Source organism: Panthera tigris, chromosome D2 (assembly GCF_018350195.1).
Source record: "Panthera tigris isolate Pti1 chromosome D2, P.tigris_Pti1_mat1.1, whole genome shotgun sequence".
In the NCBI taxonomy this organism is placed as follows: Eukaryota; Metazoa; Chordata; class Mammalia; order Carnivora; family Felidae; genus Panthera; species Panthera tigris.
In genome coordinates this window covers 56,285,175-56,302,821 of record NC_056670.1, presented here as the reverse complement: position 1 = coordinate 56,302,821, position 17,647 = coordinate 56,285,175, and the positions used below count along the sequence as shown (strand labels likewise).

The following is a 17,647-nucleotide window of genomic DNA, read 5'->3' as shown; positions in this document are numbered from 1 at the left end:
ACACACACACACACTCCATCTCTGGTAAGCCATTCCTTAAAAGAACTGGAGAAGCCCTTCTCTCAGAAGTGCCTGCATTTTAAGAAAGGGACTCCTGATGAGGCACCTGGGTGGCTCAGTCGGTTGAGCGGTTGAGCGTCTGACGTCAGCTCAGGTCATGATCTCACGGCTCGTGAGTTTGAGCCCCACATCGGGCTCTGTGCTGACAGCTCGGAGCCTGGAGCCTGTTTCAGATTCTGTGTCTCCCTCTTGCTCTGTGCCCCTCCTCTCTCTCTCCCAAAACTAAATAAACATTAAAAAATAAAAAAGAAAGGGACTCCTGATATTGGCAAAACCTATGAACTTGTAGTTAGGAGCTAGTGGGGACATTTGTATCCTGTCATAACCTGGCACTTCAGTGTCTACAAATCCTCATTGCTGGAGACAAGATAATGAGAGGGTATGAGCAGACCACGCAGTCCAGTCCGAACAGAATGTGAGCTACTTATGTCATGTAAAATGTTCTAGTAGCCACATTCAAGATAGGAAAAATAAACTGGTAAAGTTAATTTTAAAAACATTTTTTATTTAAATCGATGTGTATCCAAAAACATAACCATCTTAACATGGAATCAGTATAAAAATTTATTAATGACCCATTTTACATTCTCCCTCTCTTTTTGCACTTCTTTTAAATTGGGGTTATGATTTACAATTAAAGCTCACTTCAGTTCAGACTAGCCACATATCAAGAGCTCAGTAACCGTATCTGGCAAGTAGCTACATTATTAGACAACATATCTGCAGTCCCTAAACTATCCCAAAGGCTTCCTAGCTTTTCTATTTTACTACTGGCACATGACCTCAGGCAAGTTATTGAACTTTTCTTTATCTGACTTGCCTCCTTCGTAAGTAGTGATAAAAATAATAGTGTCTTCATGACAGAGTTGCTATGAAGAGTAAATGAGTTAATATGTGTAAAGCATATAGAATAGTGGCCAGCACAGAGCAGGTTGCTCAGAAACTCAACCCTCTGAGCTCTGTCGCATAGAAAGGGCAAGAGTTTTCATCTCTTTCTTATAGATAAGACAAGAACATTTATTAAGCCCCTCAATATGGCAGGCTCAGAACTAGAGGTCATGATCTCATTAAATTCCCTAGTAACCCAGAGAGGAAGAGATGACTGCCATGTTTTAATAATGAGGCTCAGAGCAGCCATTGAACTTGTCTCAGGCCACACAGCACGTACATGGCAGAGCAGGGATTCAAACCCAAGTCTCTTGGCTCTAAAATCCAATTCTTTTCACTCAACTGCGTGGTCCAATATGAAGAGATGGCCCATGCTCCTAGAGCAGGTGGGGACAACTCTGGGATTTGAGCTGCCATCTGATCCTCCGGCAATCTCCCCCTCCACGAAGCTGCCCCCCACCCCAAGGGTAGAAGTAGGTCACCATAATAGGGTGACGGAAACATTTTTGGTGGGAAGATCCTCCCGGGCATTCCTTCAGATTACATCTTTTTAGATGGATCCCCAAGTCTGCCAACACTACCGGGCCTTGGCACCCAAGCTGAAGATACAGAGGGGATGGAAAAAATGGGAGTTTCTCTGATTTACCAAAAATACTTCACAACTTTGGAGCCTATTCTTGTCTAGGCTCTGCCCAATGTCTATTGCTCAAGTCCTCAATGCTTTGAAAGAAGAAAGTGGGCGCTCTGGCCAGAAGGGCACAGCAAAAGGATGCGCCCCATTGCCTCCCCCTGGCTGCCCCTTGCCCCAAGATATCCCAACTCCACAGCCTGCAGGTGAGAGGTGATCACAGGAAAATGACTAAAAGGAAAACAGGAGGCCCAGGAACCAGGATACAGTTATAGGGAGAAAGGGGGGGACGAGAGAGACAGTGAGAGCAATTGAGAACGGCAATGCAGCAAAAAGAGCTTTTAGTGATAATTAATAATTAACATTTCTAATGATGTCCCGGCGACAGGAAGAGGCCAGCACAGGGCTCTGGGGCACGACTCACTCGGGGTGACTGCGACCTCCAGGAGGACCGGCAGCTTCATTAACCTCAGTGAGCTCCCCATGCACCCCTCATGCAGCCAGTGGGCTGCCGGTGCCAAAATGGCCATTGTCATGACAATCAGAGAAGGGGGAGGCTAGGGGAGATTTAAGGGGGATAGGCTGCCAGTATGAGAGGGCGCTAGGGAATTCCTTCTCTGGACTTGTAGATCCAGCTCCTATGAAAGCCAAGTTTCCCTTGGCCAAGGCAAGGAGCAGAGGGAAAGCATGTGCAAAGACACAGAACACTCCTAGGGAGCAGCACAGCTAAGAGCCAAAAAAAAAGGGGGCAAGGCAGTGGAAGGAAATAAAGACCAGAGAATGCTTTGTGGGGCATGGGGAGCTGTCCTAGGAGGGGACGGTTTTGGCCAAAGCCAGGAACAGGAAGGACTGGCTATATGGCTATGGCTATCATGGTAATAGTCAGTCTGAATGGTCCCCCAAAATGCATACATTGAAACCCTAATCCCCAGTGTGACTATATTTAGAGATAGGGCCTTCCAGAAGTAATTAAGGTTAAATGAGGTCATAAAAGTGAGACTCCAACCAGATGGGATTAGTGTCCTTACAGGAGGAGAAGGAGATGCTAGAGAGCCCCCGTCCTCCCCATGAGCACACAGAACTAAGGCTATGTGAGAACACGGCGAGAAGTTGGCTGCCTGCAAGTCACAAACCAAATCAGCCAGAACCTTGATCTTGGACTTCCCAGCCTCCAGAACTGCAGAAATAAATTTCTGTTAAGTCACCCAGCCTGTGGAATTTTCTTTGGGCATCCTGAGCAGACCAACACAGTGATGGTTGGAGACATCATGGCAATCAAAAAATGAGGTATAGGCTCTTGGCAACCAACTACCCCAGTTTTCCCAGAACCAAGGATCCTCCCGGGATGCAAGGTCTTCAGTGTTAAAGCTGGGACAGTCTCAAGCAAGCCAGGATGGTTGGTCACCCCAGCTAGTAACAGCAGTGGCAATAATAGTGATGGCAGACATGGGAGAAGTGGTATAATAATTAACTGATGCTTTATATGACATTTATATAATAATTCTATATTTATTCACTTGTAAGCTGCCGCATTCCTAAAGTCTGAGGATGCTTTAAGCCCTCATACATATACAGGGCTCTACGGGTACAAAGCATTTTCAGAAACACATCTGCCCTGCCCATTTAAGCCAGCTCTTTGCCCACCGAACTCAAGTTTGGCCCATTTTACCCCAAAGGCCAGTATGGACTCAGCTAGGTGGAGGGTCCCTCTGCCAAAGGCCTCCTAGCCTGGAGGAGACTGCCCACCCCCACCCCGTCACTAGGTGCCAAGCAGATGTCCAAAGCTTCATTCCCAGAGCTCTAGATTCCTTCCAGCCCTGTGCGCTGGGCCTCGGCAGGCTTAGTGAACTTTCCAGGGGGTTCTGAGGAAGAACCGTGCTCCAAATGCCAAACAGTGGTTCTATCTACTGCTACTTGGGTTTACTTGTTATAACTTTTTATTTCGACATAATGCCAAATTTACAGAAATGTTTCAAGAACTTTCTAAAAAAAAATCTCATATCCCCTTTTCCCAGATTCACCAATTATTCACTTTTTGTCCATTTGCTTAATAGTTTCTCTCGTTCTAGGGGCACCTGGGTGGCTCAGCCAGTTAAGCGTCCAAGTCTTGGTTGGGCTCAGGTCATGATCTTGCGGTTCATGGGCTGGGCTCACGTTGGGATCGGCAGCTAGCAGCACGGAGCTTTCTTGGGATTCTCTCCCCCGTCCCCTGTCCCTCTGGCTCACACTGTCTCTGTCTCTCTCAAAATAAATTAATAAACTTAAAAAGATCATTTCTCTCATTCTTTCTTAATCTAAAAAATAAGAAAGAAAGCTTTCCTAGTGTGTATAATACACACTGACAGAAAGACATATATAAGTAAATGCATCTGTATATTGGGAGACATATGTGTATTTTGGCAGCTCAATGCCTGTGTATTAATAAAGATGCATCCTCATAACCTTTGGTGGCAAAGATCACGGTTGTCTGGGGCTGGGGGTAAAGGGAGATTGACCGGGATGAGGGGTGATGGAAATGTTCTATATACCAATTATGGTATATACACATGCCAAAATTCATCCATCTAAATGAATGCTTACTATATATATGTTACTGTAAGCAGTTTGTACTTCAATAAAGTTGACTTTTTTAAGTGTAGGCTTTTTTTATTTTTTAATGTTTATTTTATTATTTTTGAGAGAGAGTGTGACAGTGCGGGAGGGGCAGAGAGAGAGAGAGGGAGACGGAGGATCCGAAGCACGCTCTGGCCTGACAGCAGCGAGCCTGACGTGGGGCTCAAACCCACAAACCACAAGATCATCACCTGAGCCTAAGTCGGACGCTCATCTGACTGAGCCACCCAGGCGCCCCCACCAGGCTCTGTTCTAAGTACTTTATAGAATGAGCTTGTTGGACCCTCACAACAAGCCTGTGGTATAAGGGCTATGACGGTCCCATTTTACAGATCAGAAAGGAAGGTTAGCTAGAAGCCCAAGATGGCACAGCTAAAAAAGTAACAAAACAGGACTCAGCACCCAGGCAGGCTGGCATCAGGGCCCCTGCTCTTTGACACTAAACTAAACTACCTCTTAATGTGATAGCAAGAAACCAGGTCCTGTGTAAACGTGGACTGTGTGCCACACAGCAGAGGTGCCCGTCAAGTGCCTGGGACCAGCCAGCGGGCAGAGCGAAACCGGCTGTCCCTGGGACTTCGTTGCACAGCACCCACACCACAAGGCTCTGCTCCACTGTTCCCCACCCTCCACACTCCTCGCGTCTGTCAGTCCCGTCTCTAGTGTTTTCCAACTGCCCGGTTTTAGGAAGCACCCACTGATGCCTTCTCGCCTAGTGCTGGAGACAGACTTGAACGTTTAAACCACTCTGCCTGTCCCCAAGAGATATTAATAGAAAATAAATATGTGTGTGTGATTTCCTGAAGTTCTTCTATGTTTCAGAAGCTGGAGATGGCCTCCTCATGACCTGTGTGCTTCCCGTAAGTCAGGGTTCTGTGTGAGGAGAGCACTGGACCAGATTTCAGGAGTTCAAGCATGGACTTTGCGACTGAATTGCTGTGTGATGTGAGGAAAGTTACTTCCCTTCTTCTGGGCCTCAGTTTTCTCACCTAAAACAACAGGGGTTTAGATCAGTTCAGGGATTCTTTGCTGATGGATCCCTGGGAAATCCATGGATGGGCTTCAAATGTTCAAGGAATCCTCCAAAATTTGTATGCAGAGCATTTTGTGTATGTGGCTTCAGGGGCCCATAGATTCTTCTGATTTTCAAAGGGACATGCTATTATTCTAAAATTTCAGCATCACTTGCCTGCCAAAATCCTGTCTAGTTCTAAAAGTCTAAGATTCTACGTGTTAATCTAAGTCTTTGTACTGCACACCAGCCTGGAACCTTCATTTACAGAGAATGACAAAGGAGACCCAGGACATTTGTGGCAAAGAGAGGACTAGCACATGAGTCTCCTGGTTGTAGTGCAGTCTTTTTCACTCATTCACTCATTTATTCATTCACTCGCCGTATATCCATTATGATAATTGTGTGTTATTCAAATGATAAGTTTTGACATATGGCATGAGTCCCTACAATGCTCCAGGGTCTAACACAGCACCTAGCACATAATAAATACTTGGTGGATGGAACAGTGAGCAGAGAAGCTAACCAGGTCCTGGGAATGGGAATGTGGGGAGAAAAGGCTGAACCCCAAATTAGGAGATCCAAGTTTTGGCCTCAGCATGGCTCCACTCAAAGCCTTTTCCGCTCCGCCCTTCTTTTTCCATCTGTGAAATGAGGGAATAGACTAGCTAAGCTCCAAGGCCCCTTCTGGATTTAAGATTCCAGGATGTCAAGACTGGCTCTGACTACTTAGATGGAGCTGGGAAACAGCAGTGCCTAAGAGCTCCCCAACCCCCGGGGAGGCCGCTAGCTTGGTGTATGAGTTATCTACTGTGCTGTAACAAATTAGCCTAAATTTCAGCAACTTAAAACAAAAGGGCGCCTGGGTGGCTCAGTCAGTTAAGCGGCTGACTTTTGGTTTCGCCTCAGGTCATGATCTCACGGTTCACAGGTCTGAGCTCCACGTGGGTCTCTGTCCTGAGCATGTGGAGCCTGCTTGGTATTCTCTCTCTCTCTCTCTCTCTCTCTCTCTCTGTGTGTGTGTGTATGTGTGTGTGTGCGTGTCTGCCCTCTCCTCTTTCTCTCTCTCTTTCTCTCACTGAAACCCTGCTGCCCAGCACAGCCCTGCAAGGATGAGGACAGAGCTGGGCGGGGGGTGGGGGGATGGAGGGGAGTGAGGGCTCATCGGAAGCTACCCAAATAACCCAGGAAAACCTCAATTAGCCAGAGAAGAGTAAGATAGTGCCTTCACTTAATCACAATTTTTTCCCTCTTCAACTACCCCCCCCCCATACATAAATCTAAATACTATGGCTGATGATAAGGAGACAAAAGGCAAGCAAGTATATTGCTGTTAAAGAATTTAAAAAACCCTCACAGGGTCTATACCTATGAGCTTGCATTCTGTCTACATCAAAAATATCATGAGATACTGAAAAATCCAGAATTATCAATGAATGATCTGTTACCTTTATTTTTGCTTGCTAAGAAAGAAACGTGAAATAAAACATTTTAGGAAGTTTTTAAAAATTAACATTTCTAACAATGCAGCCTTTCTGCTGAACTTGCATCTAATTAGGAAATTAAATTAACCAGACGACTTCACTTCCTCAGTAAATGGGATTGGATTTCTTGTGGTGGCGACTCAGACTCTTTTCTCGATTTCCTTGACATATCCGGCTCTTCCCATCCGTCTTTCATTCCTCCTGCTACCTGGAATTCTTTCTGATCCTGCAGTTAGAGTAGGAAGAGGTGGGTTCTAGTCTGTTCCGGGGCATGTCTCTTACATCCAGGGCATGTGGCCTCTCTGAGCTCCTTTTCCCTCAGAGATTAAAGCAGATGATTCTTTAGGTCCCTTTCATTCTAGGACTCCCTACACTGACTATTCTCTCCCTCTTTGCTTTCTAAAATCCAACCACTTTTTCAAGATGCAAGTAAAACGCTTATCACCACCTTGGAGCCTCCCTTATCTCTGTAAACACAAGTGATCTCTTGCTTCTCTATGATACTGCAATTAGATGTTACATTGTTTTATGTATTGTGTGTAATATATATGCACATTTTGTCTCTCTAACCAAACCCTAAGCTCTTTGAGGATAGGGGTCTGGTATTTCTCATTTTTATATCCCTTAGCACTGCACCTGGCACATAGTAGGTGCTCATTCTGTGGTTTGAAGGAAATCCAAAGTGTTGTGGTTTTGCAGGACACAGGTGTATTGGATGCCCTTAGCCAGCAGGGGGAGCGCGTCTGCTCCTTAAAAGAAGAAACGCTCTGAACCTTTACTCTGTGGAGAGCTGATGGATAGATTTACCTCTGAGAATGAGAGGCCCATGGGACTGGGATGAACGCAGGGACGAAGGAGAGCCTGTTATTTCTCACCAAGAAGCCACCATTTATTTTGTAAACTTGGTAAACAGAATAACATCTCAAGAACAGAAAGTAACCTTCATGATAAATTCAGAGCATTTCCTATCTCTAAAGCTTGCATGGAGTTACAACGGGGATACGTTCTTGATTAAACACTGTGTACCTTGGGGCATTAAGTCTATGATAAATTGGGAGATAGGGACCCACAACCTCATTTCTTTTAAGGATATTTAATTATAAAATTCTATAACAAAATTACAGCCTTATTAAAATGGTTTCTCACCAAAGAGAGGGTCTAGAAAGAGGATACAATGCCAATGGTAGCTTTTGGGTTTTCCAAGATCTCTCCCTGTGCCGCTGCACTCTATTCAGGGGTCAGCAAGAGGAGACAAACATCTCCCTTCAGAAAATAGCCCCTTGGGGAACGGAGTCTCTCTCTTCATCTACCCCCATGATTATGGGGTGCCAGGCAGCTAGGATCCCAGTATGCAGAGATGTCTGGTGGATAAACTAGCTTCTCTTTAAAAGGACAAACACCTGCCAGTAATGAGTGACGCATTAGTCACTCACACCTTAGTATGAATCATACCGATCATTTTATTCTGGCACCCCTCCAAAATGGGGCGTCAGGAATGGTCAGTTTCGTTGTATACTAAACGAAGTTGTGATTCTAGAGCACTGGATTCTCTGGGGGAGGAAAGCCAGGGTGATGACCCTTTATGGAAGGCCTTTGTGCAGGCAGAGAATGGTGTGGGGGTAAGGAACAGAGGGAGCCCCAAGAGGTAGGTGATTGTGCCAAGAACCATGGTGACAGTAACCATCCCTGGGTTTTTCCAAGAGCCTGCTCCATAACCAGTCAAACCATGTGCCCCAATTTCTCATGAGGAAAATACAGCTCTTTGGCTTTCCTGGCACGTTTCCTCCTCCACCACCAAGAAGCAGAAATAGGCAATCCTGGTGGTTTGACCTTGGGGTCTGGGTCTTTGTTTCACCTCTCAGAGACTGAGACCGGATGTCCTCAACCAGCAAGTAGGGAGGGTCGTCTGACTCCCCTCCGAAGAAATACGCTGCTAAGGACATTGCTCTGGTGCACAGTGAGCCCTCAGCCACCGCCACCGCTGCTGCCGTCAGTGCCCGGCACACGAGCAGCCCTCGAGAACCACTGGCTGCTGCAATTACAGAATCATTCTGGGCCCTGTACCCGGGGTCGGCCTGCGACACAAGGTCTGCTGCTCATTACTTACATCCACGTTAGCTTTTCACCCCTCAGCTGCGTAATTAGGAGCCAGAGCGTGGTGCTGGAAAAAAACAAGAAATCTGACAACCCCAGCTGTGCTCTCCCTTCCCCGTCACTGTGCGAACGGAGCAGTGCTCCTCAGGAGGTGGGCACCACTTCTAGGAATTAAACATTCCGGAGCATCAGGTGGGGATGGTCTGTAAGTGCCAGATGCTTTGTGGCAAAGCCCCATCACGTGCTGGCTATGTGACTTCAGGCAAGTCGCTTAATTTCCTTTGCTGTTTCTTCTCATCTGCAAAATAAAGACCATGAGGACCTGACGCCACCCACGCCCGTTCGGTGCCCGATGTAGAGTAGGAATTCAGTCAACATTAGCTTCCTTCCCCGCCAACTCTTTCTCCTGCTCCCCCCACCCTACTAGGGCCCAAAACGTCAGAGCTATAGGGAATCTGAAAAACGGCCAGCTCTGTCTTATCTTTCCAGATTAAGGAAAGACATAGAGCAAGACAGAGGCGGCCCAGGATGAGAGGTCAGGCCGCCCCCTCCCAGTCAGTGCTCTGCTGTCACATGACCGTAGTGGGGCTGTCAGCTCAGGGTTCAAGTCTCCTGGTTTCATTTACCCTGGTCTGTGGCTCTCCTCATTCTCTGAAATTATATCAAGGAAGCTTTAACGACCATCAGCCACGGTGGTTTTTCCTTTCTGAGGTCACTCATATCTTTGGCTAGAAACTCATCTGTGTAAGCATCTGTATTCTGCGCAGATTTGCAGCGGAGCCTAGGAATTGTGCCTGGGTCTGGGCTTCTCCTTACAAGTGCGGGATTCTAAATTCAAATTCACAAACCGAAGCCTGTTTTCTGGAGCACGGCCAAATGTGGGTGAGTGAGAACAGGCAGTTTATAATCCTGAGATGCTAATCTACCTTTCCAGGTTCTGACTGTGGTGGAGGAAGTAATGAAGTTGGAGAACAGAATAGGTTCCAAGCCTGAATGACCAATTAAGCCTCTTTTTAAATGACCAAGAGCAATATCTATAAGATACAAGCTAATTACAAGAATTAACAACAACCACTACCAAAAACCCCCAGACGCTTCAACTATATCAAATGCTGAGGACCAGAAATGCAAGGCATCTTAACAAGACGATCTCAGAGAGTGCCTAGCCCTGAGAGGACAACGTGGTAAATTAATGGGACAGTGAGGAACGGGGCTTACCTCGACGCACCCTGGATGGATGGTTGGAATAGCATCTTTGAGGAGGTGACCACATGAGTTGAGACCTGTGTAATGAGTAATAAGCGACGGGTGAACCTGAGAGAACATTCCACACAGAGGGCACAGCAAGTGCCAAGGCCCAGTTTGAGGATGATGGTGAAGAATGGAGAGCAGGTCAGAGTGGCTACAGCTCAGGGAGCCAGGGCTGCGGTATGAGATCGGAGAAGGAGGCAGTGGCCCAATGGTGTAAGGGAGAGGGAGGCAAGATATGGAATGGTCAGGTAAAAACGGTCTCTGAGGACAGACAAACCTGGATTTGAATCCCAACTTTAAGATTTACCAGCCGCATGACCTTGCGCAGGTCATTTAACCTCTGAGCCTCAGCTTCCTCATCTTTGAAATGGGGATGATGTTAATAGAACCCACCTCACATGGTTACGTGAGGAATAAGTGACACAAGCCATTGGGGTACACTTGGCAATCAGTAAGTTCCAACTTCTACTACGGGCTTCTTATCATGGACCCTCCCCGCCCACCCCTCCAGGCCCTGGACCCAGTTCAGCCGCCACCACTCAGGATACCACCAGGTGGCAGTCTTTCAAGCTTTTCCAGCTTCACCAGTGCCTGGTCCTGCCTGGTTTGTCCTTGTTTTTACCCATTAGGGAAGTACAAAGACCCAAAGACTCTTTGGGGGCAGAGACTGGTTGGGTACAGGGTGACTGGAAATGTTCAAGGAATATTCTCTTATTTCAGCAAGAAAATGTAATGGCGAGAATACCAAGTCACACCTGCAGAATACCGATTCTAGCCTCTACTTCACCTGCAGACCAGTCGAGCTTGGCAGTGCATTTGCTCACTCTGGGCCCCAATCGTCCCCGTCTACCTGTACCATGGTATCATTGTGAGGCCCAAGTGAGGCACCGTGTGTGGAATGGCTAGAGTCTGCCTAGAATGTACTGTACAGCTTTGCCACTTAGCTTGCTGTTTACTTAACCTCAGCCTTTTCGTCCGTAAAACGGGCATAGTAATTAGAATCGTAGGCTTGTAGGGATGATTGGAGCGCTAAAAGCACATGAACAGCACCCAGCACATGCAAGCGTGGCTCAGTGTGTGCTGTTACCATTGGTAAAGTACCGTGTAGGTAGATCGGCTTATGAGCACAGGCTGTGGGGGCTTTGGGTGTGGTGCGTGCTGGGGAGCGTTTGACACGGGATGAGCTCTCCGAAGGCCACGAGTAAGCAGAGAGAGAGGAGAGCTCTACATGGAGACGGGGAGGGAAGGTGTCCAGTAACCAAGCCAGGGAAACCTCTCCTGCCCTGCAGTTCCCAGGAGAGGCTGCAGGATGAAGGAGGAGGGGTGTCACCTGCAGGCCACATCTCCCCAGCCCGATTCTATTCCCTATCTCTTTCTGCGTGAGTTCAGCATCAATTCCCTGCTGTGCTGTAAGCTCCTTGAAGGCAGAGAAGGTCTCATCCATCTTTGTTCCCCCACTGGCCTAACACAGAGCCCACACCTAACAAGCTCTGAATAAATGCTGGCGGAGGCCCATCCATTCTGGACCGTGTAGCGAATTGGTCACATCCCAGAAGCCCCTGGGCTGTGCACTGAGCTGGAACTCCTCCGACCCAGGCTACGAATTGGATGCTCTGCCTGTGACCCGGGGGTGTTGGTGTCTCTGTGCTAATGTCCTTATCTGTAAATGTGTGCAGAGCACGCCACAAACACGGGCAAGAGAAAAGGCACAGATACCAGCTGGATTTCCCAGGCTTGCCATTTGTCCTGGACCTTTCCCTCCTGCCTGGAAGGCTCTCTGGAGGGGGCGCTTGGTAGCGAGCACTGTGTAGTGGGGAGGACCGGCAGAGTCATGGGGAAGAGCGGCAGGTACAATGAAATAGAGTCAGCATGCCAAAAAAAGAGCACCCACATTCCTAGGCCTCCTCTGCCATATGAGAATTTTGCTGAGAGGGAGGGATCACCCTCTCTTTCTGGGCCCGTTTCCTCAACTCCACTACAGGGAAAATATAAATACCCACTTCTTTGTCATAAAGTCATAGTGCCCGGCCCACAGAAAGCGCTTAAATGCTCGTTGACTATCCCGACGAGGCAGCGCATGAGACAAGGCTTTGTAAATACTGGAGCAGCTCTGTTAAAACTTCTCTGCCAAAGTACTCTCAAAGCAGAAGAAAGGGTATCCCACAGCCCCAGCCCAAGGGTCTGGAGGGATCTCACCCAACAGGAAGTTTGAAAGGTCTTTTGTCTAAAAGATGCACGTACAGTGCATTTGCATTCAACTCTGTGATGTATCTAGATTTATCAAAATGGAAAGCGTATTTTCAATTTCTTACCAGTTAAATTATCTACCAACACCTCCTCTTGCCCCCTGCCCCTAGCACATCTTCCGGTAAAAATGGGTAGTCCAGGAAGACGTGGTGCTTTTATCTGGGGTAATTTGTGGTCCTGGAATACTCCCCAAACATCCCTGTTTAAGGAGCACGATGAAAAAGCACTCTTCAGGTTTCATTATTTGCATTTAATCTTGTGGTGGGCCAGCCTCTGCACCCTGCTTTGCTGAGGTAAAATACTTGGCCTTTGTCTGTTTGGGTCCAATCAACTCCCGAGGGTCCAGAATGAGCTCCCTCCCTGCACGCTGCAGTGCTCACGGGGCCAGCCAGCAGGCAGTAATTGGACAGATCAGACAACAAACAGCCTGCGGGGCTCTCTACTCGGAACTCAATGTTGTTACTGCTGTTTTTGTTGCCTGAACCTCTGGCCCCCTGCCTCCCTGGGGCCTGCCCTCCCCTCCCTGCTCCAGCCCATAGCCTTGTCTTTGAGATTTTGCCTGCCTCCTGAGATGCCCTAAACTGCACCTCCCCCCCAAAAACCTGTGCCCCAGCTTTCCAGGCAGCCGTTGTTGCCACCTCACTGGAAAGCCGAATTGTGCTCCAGCCCTTAAAGAGCTCCAGGGGAGCAGTTTCTACAACCTCTGCAGGAATCTGGTTCTAACATCTCACAACTCTCGAGGAGAAGAAAGCCTTCTTTTCATGAAATCTCAATTCCTTTCTGTTGCAATGAGCATGCAGTTGCTTTTATTCTCTATGGTTAGAGCTACACTTAAACAACCATAATTCCTCACGATTTTCTCCTCGCTCACCAGTGTGTGGAATGTTGGCTTTGCTTCTGCTGGTCAGCCTTCATCTACCATGTGCACGGCCCTGGGGCAGGGCTGGGCTCTTCTTGCCTCTGAGGAGTAAGTGGAGTGACACTGAAACAGAGTGGACCCTGCCATCACAGGGGTAGGGCTGAGCCAACAGTGACCCTGCGCTTCTTTGGGTGTCTGGAAGAAGTGACTGAAATGACCCCGTTGAGGGTCTCTGGTGTGCCAGACCCTAAAGATGTTTACGGGATATGTAAAGCCAGGTCTCTCTGAAAGGAGCAATTTCTTGCTCGGCTCTGGACAGTAGGCACTGCCCAAGAGACATCAGTTTGCATCCCAGCTCTGCTTTTCGTTAGCTGAGCCAGGCTGGGCAGGCCACTCACCCCTTCGAGCCATCATTTGTGTCAATGAGGATTTTTTTTTTTTAATTCTGTAAAGTTCTGCACAAATTGAAAGACTTACTGTAGATCGGGTGGAGAGATTATGTAGGCAGGGGTACCTACAGATCTGCCAGTGCAGGAATATAAAAGTGAGATGCTGAAGGTCTGGGTGGGAAGAGAAAGAGATGAAAGTGAGTGGCATTTCAAAGGAAGGACAGGCAGGTGGAGGGGACAGATTGTGCACTGAGATTGGAGGAAAGAGAATGACAACAGGTACCATGTATGGAACGCTCACGATGTACCAGGCGCTCTGCTAAGTGCTTTGCCTACGTTATCTCATGTGTTCCTTATGAAAGTCCTGTAATCGTTTTTATCGTCCTCCTTTTACCCCGGCATCTGGCCGGTCATAGCAATACCTCCAGACCCTGAAACTGAACCTGCGACAAATCCATTCTATCTTGAATGGAATGTGGTGTCAAGATGAGGATAGAGTTTTAGGGCAAATCAGTAAAGAACCAAGAGGTGCAGGGAGAAGCAGTGGGGGGAAGGGAGTACTCCACAAACCACGGTTAATGAAATCACGATGGAGTAATAAAAAATAATGCCCCTTGCAATTTCAAACATGGATTCCTTTCCCCAGACGCCATCAATTCTTGTCCACCTGTTCTTGTTAGCCCTCTGCTTCTAACCCACCTCCTCTCCAAATGGTCTGACTCCTCCCTCCTCCCTCTCTTTTCCCAATGGCTCCTCCCTCCCTCGCTCCCTCCCTCACTCCCTCTCTTCCCCGCCACCCAATTACCCTTTCCATCTTCTTTTGTGTCAATACTTGACTCTTTTTTTTTTTTAAGTTTATTATTTTTTTTGTAGAGAGACAGAGCATGAGCCGGGGAAGGGCAGAGAGAGAGAGGGAGAAAGAGACAGAATCCCAAGCAGGCTCCAGACTGTCAGCACAGAGCCCGACACAGTGCTTGAACTCACAAACCATGAGATCATGACCTGAGCCGAAAACAAGAGTCAGACCCTCAGCTGACTGAGCCACCCAGGCACCCTGATACTTGACTCTTTCTTGATGACAAGATCTTCATATTCAGTTTACACATTCAAAACAGATTAGAAACATTCTCCTCTGCCCTTTGCTTCCTCTCCAAAATCCTTCCTCCCCTTTCTCTCTCCTCCTGGTTCTTTCCCTCTTTTTATTTCCACCTTCCTGTTCACTTTCCTCTCCTGTTCACTTTTCACACATTTCTCTCTTCCCTTAGGATGAAACTGGCCAGGGCACTCCCAGCCCAGGGGCCCCTTGGCATATGCTGCTGGCAAATGCCTGCTTCCACTCCCCAACTGCTAAAGGCTTTTTTATTATTATTCTTTAAACCATGACCATGAGTTCATGTCTGTCAGAAACCTGGCTGGGTTGGCAGCTGGAGATGCCAGACCAGGAGTGGCTGGAACCTGGATCAAGATCTACCCACCAAGGCAGGGCCAGGATCTTGGGAGGTCCTGGCAGCTGATGGTAGGAGAAAGTGAGGCCAGGTTGGGGGAATATCAGAGGAAGCTGGCATGAGGCGGTCAGTGGGCAGAGGCTCAGGAAGGCAGTTGATATCAGGGATATGAGGCAGCAGGTGCTAATGACTCAGCTACAGGGAGGGAAGAATCTGGACCCCAGAATCCTAAACACCTGGGTCATGTGGTTGGGTACCAGGATGGGAGAATGAGACAGAGACCCAGTTATTGGAGCAGGAGTACCAAACAGAGCTCAGTCAGAAGAAAAAGGTTAAGAGCCGGTACTAGGACCTGGAGCAAAGGCAAGGCAGGACCAAGGTCAGCAACAAGGCCAGCCTTAAGATTCAAGATGAAGCTTTCCTGCTGCTGACCTTGGGCTCCAGGGAGCCCCCTGACCATGAAAGCTATTGCTGGCTGGCCATCTCAAGCACGAATAGAGAGCTGTGCAGTCGGGGGTTCTCCATGGCCCTGCCTTGTCCCTGTGTCATACTCTTAGTCAGCCTCTCCGATTGCAAAGCCACCCTACAACAGTGTGGGAAAACTTCAAAGCATCCAAGCCACCTGGGTACAGAGTAACATGATTATCAGACGTCTACCCGCAGCATCGCTCCCAGGCTCCCCCACGCCCCACCCCGCAGCCCTAAGAGGCTCTGACCTAACCAGCTTTTCTAGGATTCCATAATGCTCTCCTTTTTCCAGTCTCCTTTCACAGGTCTGCCCTCTCTCCACCTGGACAAGTTTCCTGTAGCATGCACTCCCATTCTAAGCTGTTCTGAACGAGCTCTCTCTGGCCAGCTGGAAGTCCACCACGGTTTGTGGCTTCTCTACAAGATCTGCACCTTCATCCCTACCTGCCTCCTCTCATAAATCCATTCCATGCATCTGTCACTTCTAAGCCACTGTTCACACAAGTGCATCTGAAACTCGCCAGCCATCTGATAAGTACATGTTCCTTAGAAGAAAGGACTACAGCACATTACAAGTTGGTTGGAGAAGGAGTCATTTCTCCACTGTCCCTTAAACTCCTCACTTCTTTCAGTGTGTGGTTTCTCACTCGCAACTTTGGTGAGGCTGTCGCTTGCCCTCACCAAACCATTCTTTTCTTTGGGGGCAACCAAAGCTAATTCCACAAATCCCTCATCTGCAACTCCCAAGTTCTCAAATCTCTCAAAATCAAGAGGTGGATTTTTGTTTTGTTTTCTTTGTGAGTCTGTTGCCAAAACTCAGCTGGTGACAAAACCTGACCTAAACTGATGGGAAGCCACTTGATCCTCACACCTGCTTAAGTGAGAACATTCATGTATCTTACTGCAGAAATATTAGTGCCTCCTGTTAAGGGATACTGCCCAAGACCCCACAGGGGACGTTTCAGAGTGTATGGTACATTTCTGAATTCTAAAACCCCTTTGGCTTCAAGGGCTGCAGATAAGGGCTTGGGGAACTGTAGCAACCTCTCTGTTCTTTTGCAACAGACCTGTTGGAACAGAAGCATCTCTAAGATCTGAGATTCCCTGGCCTTTTCTTTCCATCTGGAGAGTGAGAAGACAGCCAGGTGGATCAGTGAGGGTGACGAGAAAAGCAAGGATAGCAAATCTTCTGATGTGGAGAAAGAAGGGCTGACTTACTGTGACTCTAAGTGGCTCGTGTAACCCATCTGAGGCTGGACTGCGGGAGGGAGCTCGTTCCCAAGAGTCCCTGCTCCAAAAGGCTTTCAAGATAACTGAAATGACACACACAAAATGTCTTGAGCTTTTAGAAAACAAAGTGCCACATTAACTTTTTAGTATTTCTTAAAGTAAATATGTTTAACTGGAATAAATTAATCAGCGAACACCGTGTGTTCACTCAGTGCCCAATTTCACACCGGCTTCCATGAAGTAGTCAAGTGTAAGATACAAACTCTGGGCTCAAAGGGGCTTCCATTCAGATAGGATGGCCCAGTTTTATGCCTAAGAAATAATTAGAAAACTGGAGTGCTAAGATGTTGCAGACCTGCAGGAGAGCAGAAGAGGCCAAGCTTGCTGGCCAGAGTGGTTTGGGAAGGTGGTGTGGGAGATGAGATTTAGTCTGGGTGTCAAAAGATGAGAAAATCTCTTAGGCAAGTGTCCCAGATAAGAATGCACATTTGTGGGAGAATAGTATGGAGAGAGACGTCACCAGAGTGGAGAAGGCTGGAGTCAGGGTATTGGGAGGAGACTGAACATGCCAGATTGGGTAAGGAGTGGGTTGAAAAACGTGTGTGTCTGTCTGCTTATGCAGTCATAACAAAATACTACAGACTGGATGGCTTATACAACAGAAATGTATTTTCTCACAGCTGGAGGCTGGAAGTCCCAGGTCAAGGCTCCGGCAGGTTTGGTTTCCTCAGATGCCTCTCTCCTTGGCTTACAGATGGCCACTTCTCTCTTTGTCCTCACATGACCTTTCTTCTGTCCACGTGCAGAGAGAGAGAGGGAAACCTCCAGTGTTTCTTTATTTTTTTTTGTAAGGACACCAATCCTAAGGATTAGGGTTCTACTCGGTGATCTCATTTAATCTTAATTACCTCCTTAAAGGCTCTATCTCCAAATACAGTCACATTGGGAGTTAAGGCTTTAACATATGAATTTGGAGGCG

At 47.7% G+C, this 17,647-nt stretch overlaps 1 long non-coding RNA gene across 1 annotated transcript; it reads right to left on the bottom strand.

Moving 5' to 3' along the window:
* Window positions 1-7,574: 7,574 nt before the first annotated feature.
* Window positions 7,575-17,422, bottom strand: LOC122231904. Its single transcript, XR_006209191.1, has 4 exons — window positions 17,347-17,422; window positions 16,657-16,751; window positions 9,998-10,062; window positions 7,575-9,077 (listed from the first exon to the last, which is right to left on the bottom strand). It is a non-coding gene; the product is annotated as an uncharacterized LOC122231904 (long non-coding RNA).
* Between the last annotated feature and the right edge of the window lie 225 nt (window positions 17,423-17,647).